We start from the raw sequence: 5,008 nt of genomic DNA, 5'->3' as shown, positions 1-5,008 counted from the left end.
CACGTACAAAACTACGGGGTGTAGCATAAAGATACTCAAAGATACTTATTTACATCTTACATTCACACTCAGCCCTTTTTTTAATTAACTCTAAGTCTGGTCGGTTAACCATTATTAATGGATCTTAAAGGATGCTTAATACCTTTCCTTTAGATTAATTGAACCCTTACCTAGAATCTCATAAATTTAGCAGGCCATAAATGGAGTTTTACTTTAGACAATTATTTTAATTAACTTTAGGTGTCCTAATTCCCCATAATAATTAGGTGGCGACTCCTTAACTTTAATTAATCCTGGAATTACCGGAATGTTGTAAACCATTTTGACTCCGGTTAAAAATCATAGACATTTTTTTAGAACATCCCCGATTTCATTTGCCGTTTTGCAGAATGCAATGAAATTATACTCTTCTACCCCAAGACTGCGAATAAGGATTTTCTTGGCTTTGAGATCCTTTTGTATGGCTTGTTTATTAGTGTCACTGAGTTTATTCCTTTCTTTTGGATCTGTCTTTTCTTCAGCCTCAAAGTCCTTGACAACAACATGAGGACCATCACAAATAATGTACCACAATTCAGGGTCCTCTGTCAAGATAAAATCCCGCATCATAAAATCTCGCATCCTTGCCTTCCACCATTCATAACATTTTCTGTTGAACCTTGGTGGTCTTCTGATAACTTCTCCTTTCTCCATGTTTGGTGAACTAGCCATGACAAGGATCCTTTCTAGGTATTACCCTTTTAGAAAGAACCTACTCTGATACCAATTGATAGAACCTACGAGTTCACCATTTTAGTGTTCACCACCTGAAAGATCACCAGAACAGTCTAGGGGCCCTGGTCCCTGAAACTGCTTTCACAGATAATAATGGAAGGTAAATGAGACAAGATATTTACGTGGAAAACTCTTTGCTCAAGGGATTAAAAACCACGACCTACCTCAGTAGGATTTCTAACTTCACTAAACTGAGCAATGTTCAGATTACAACCTGTTGCAACCTAGGAATTAATCTCTTAATTCCTCTCCCTTACAAATGCTCTATTGTAAGCAACTCTCGACTACCTCTAGCCAAGCAAACTAATACACCTTTCCTTCACTTAGACAAGCGTACCACTCAAAGGTTAAGAGGGTGAACAGCCCGCAAACACCTTTTGGGAATTTAAACTAGTACACCTAGACTAACTCTAGCATAGCGTATCTCTCAAAACTTGTAAAGATGACCTTCTTACAAGCAATCCCCTTGGAATTCAAGCACCTATAAATAGCTTCTTAAAAGAGAAGAGTAAGTTTACAATTTATAGAACAAAGAAACAAAGACTCAACAGCCTAAGGACTTAAAGGATCTTCAATTTAGGGATCTGGTCCTTTGGCCTGTTGAGGCTTGTTCTTGAGAGCACCTTGATAGGGGTGGCGGCTGCACTTGAGAAAAATATATCCTTTTGATTTGCAAGTGTTAGGTCAAACTAATCTCAACATGTTGTATATATATGAGATCAATGTAGAGAGCATGTGAGAAACATGTGACCATGGATGGTGGCTATCCAAGGGCTAGTAGCTCCTAGCACACATGTTTGTGATCTTTCGATTCTGACAGAACCGTGCAGTAGCTTTACCAGCTGTCATGTTTCGTATAGTGCTCAGGAGACCTGATCAAGGACCTGGTCCTTAGTGTGTTTGTCAAATCATCAAAACTACAACATATCATAACTCATCAATAATCCTCAATGACATATGAAAATAAGAGAAAATCTAACAGTAAGAATAAATAAATGATCCGCTAAATGTAGACAAGGCAAACTAAACTGTCACAAAAGAAAATCTAATAGCAAGAATCAAAGAAGTAACTCAAATGTAATATGCATAAATGTAGACAAGAAAAAACTCACTATTTACTCTAGACAAGGTACCAACTACTAGCATAAAAAAACAGTAACAACTACGCCTTAATCCCGAGCAAGTTAGAATCGCTCCTTTTAATCATCTCTGACCTAAGTTAAACAGATGGTTGTACCAAATTAAATCATGACACTAGGATATCCTCTTTCCTAGACCCCACTTGTGGGATCAGACTGGATATGTTGTTGTTGTTGTAAGATATCCTCTTCATGCAAAAGAGGCTGTCCTTGTGCGGTACAAAAGATACTAAGTTCCTCATGTTACTTCCGTTGAACGTCTTCATCACTCTACTGTTCGTGTCATAAATGTATACACTAGAGTTCTTCTTATGTTGTAGAATCAACACTTCACCATTCCTCGCTCCAGCAACAGCAACAAGTTTCCCAAGTTTTGGCATTCTTCTCTCATTCTGTTTTCCTGATTTGTAAATGTATGGACAGATATAATTTGTCAACTCTGCCACTATCGTATGTTTCTTGGACCAAACTTGCCCTCGAAAATCTTCCAGAACCCAAACATCCATTTGTATCTCAGACTCACGGTCGATAAAACAAAGAAATCCATCCAGTTGTACCAATGCATAATTGTTCGTTTTATTAATTACTTTACCATGTTTTGGAAGCTTGGTTCTACTGAATCCTCCCTCTTTTACTTCCATTGAAATGAAATATTCACTTGAATCAACATACCAATGCAGAATCCTTCCATTTATTGACACTGGATTCTTCCAGTGAAATTTAACTGGATTGAATGGCCGATCATTCAGACCTTCCCACGGACCAGAAACTCATTCCCAGTGTTCATCAGCATCGCTCAGATTAAATATCTCGAAACCATAAGAATCGTAACAACATGCACTACTTTATATTGTTTTGTCGAAGAGTCAAATGCAAGTGTTGCACCACAAGCTTCATGTACGCAACCTGAAGGGCATTTAGGGATAGTGAACCAGAACTTTGTTGCTGGATTTATCACTTGTAGCTTCCCATCGCGCCTTCTTGGCTCATTCATCAATAGAAATCCATCACAACTAGAATGAATCTCATGTAATTGATTTAGTCCAAGTTCACGCGATTAACATTCAAGTTCTTTTCCAATCTCTATCAATTTTGTTTTCCAATGCCTTCCTGCTGCTGTCTGTATCACTAACTCTGATTTTGATTCCATGAAATTTTGCTCAATGAAAAAACTTCTTGAGAAAGTTTCTTTCCATGTTTTGCAGACAAGCATGGCATTCTTAAAAATATATCTTGGTGGAATCTTCACAAGGATGTTAAATATGATACTTTCTGGATAATTAGAAAGAGTAATTATCTTCTGATTCTTTTCAACTTGTTTCATCCCTCTGCTTTGTTTTTTTTCTCCAGACTTGTTTTCTTTTAAGCTTAGCATCTGTTGAATGAATTCAATGTCATCAATTTCATCCATCATTCTTGTAGCGTGTACACCAGAAAAGAGCTCTCTATAGGTTTCTGAAGGAAATCAAACTTAATATAATTAGAGAAACAAGGGGTTAGCAAACTAAGTTTCATGACTTGAACAATTAAACTCAATCAGGCTATAAGCTATTGGACAAATTAACAATGGAATTCGATACTCCAAATATATGAGTGCAGAAATAAGGGAGAGAAAAGCATACAATTTACAGAAATTCAGTTAGCTATATGCTTCTATAACTTCAATTTCAGTCATGAGCTAGAGTGATTTGCATATAGATCTTACACTCTGAATGAATATTTATTATCTAGATCGAACGGGGAGAAGTGCAACATGCTTCTACATATTTCTCATACTTGCTATATTAACCTAAACCTTTTCTGCTACTTCCAAGTTCCATTTTTTTTCATCTGAGCACGTAAAAAATTTCACACCAAGATAGAATGTGCTGTTTGCAGGCCCAGGGCCGACCAAAGGGCCAAGCAACTAAAGCGGGGGCTTTAGGGCCCAAAATTTTGGGGGCCCCATTTTTTTTTTTTTTTTTTTTTTCATACGGTGTTCGGTACTTATATTGAATTTCCCGATTAATTCGATTTCGAGACACGCAAGACGGGTTAAAGAGGGAAGCATTCCCTGGCAATTTTTTTTTCTTCTTCTGAGGCTCGAACCAAAGACCTCTATTTAAGGGAGGATGAGGCCTAAGTTTTTACCTACAATAGATTTATAGGTTAATTTTTCATTTAAAAAATATTGTGTAGAAAAAATAAGACCTCCCGTTAAAATTGGCTTTAGGCCACCGATCTTATTGAGCCGCCCCTGTGCAGGCCTCATTGGAGTATAGTGCCGAAAGACAAATAATCGATTTGTTATATCCAAGGGTCCACCCTAAGTTAAATCAAAAGAAAGAAACTCAACAAGATGAATCATGAAAAAATCTGTAGATTTTGTTGTACTTCTGGCGCAAATTGTATATAGAATATATATACTCTTCGATTCATCTATCAGAGTTATTTCTTCAGTGGAGGTCATAACTACTCAGAGTACTCCATTTAGTATTGTTGTAAACTCCCACTTGTACTGCTTGACGTATTAAATTTTTGTTGTGCTAGACTCTTGCAAAGCATTTGCCATAGACAGTTGGGTAAATATTCATTGTCTTAGTGCAGGCAGAGGGAAAAATACGAGGTACGCTATTGCTTAGTCTAGCTTTTATGGAAGCTTAACAATTTATGGAATAGTTGCCTTATCCTTTCCTTTTTTGGGGAAGAAAGGTGGGATCCGGACAAATCAATGAAGCAAAAGAAATCCGAGTTAATAGAAAGAACAAAGTAAAAGATAAATTCCACTCTCACCTTACAGAGACGGGCTATAATTGTAATTGTGAGTTGAAAGATTTCACATTAAAAAACTAAAAATAAAGAACTTGATTCAAAAAGTCGAAAAGAGTAAGCAATAAAATCATACAAAGTTATATACAAATCACTACTCCCTTTTGGTATTTTCTTAATTTATTTCTTTTAGCTACAGCTGCTCCACATTACTTCAACTTTTACTGATGCAGCTTCTTCCCATGTCAAGATTTTCTCTCTAAGGAGAACGCATAGCCCACAATAGTTAGTTTAATTAAAAAATTGTATCAATACTATTTTGGTTGTATTTAATGGTAACAGTATCA

The sequence above is a fragment of the Lycium ferocissimum genome, chromosome 5 (genome assembly GCF_029784015.1).
Source record: "Lycium ferocissimum isolate CSIRO_LF1 chromosome 5, AGI_CSIRO_Lferr_CH_V1, whole genome shotgun sequence".
NCBI classification, from domain to species: Eukaryota; Viridiplantae; Streptophyta; class Magnoliopsida; order Solanales; family Solanaceae; genus Lycium; species Lycium ferocissimum.
This window is presented reverse-complemented; position numbering follows the sequence as displayed.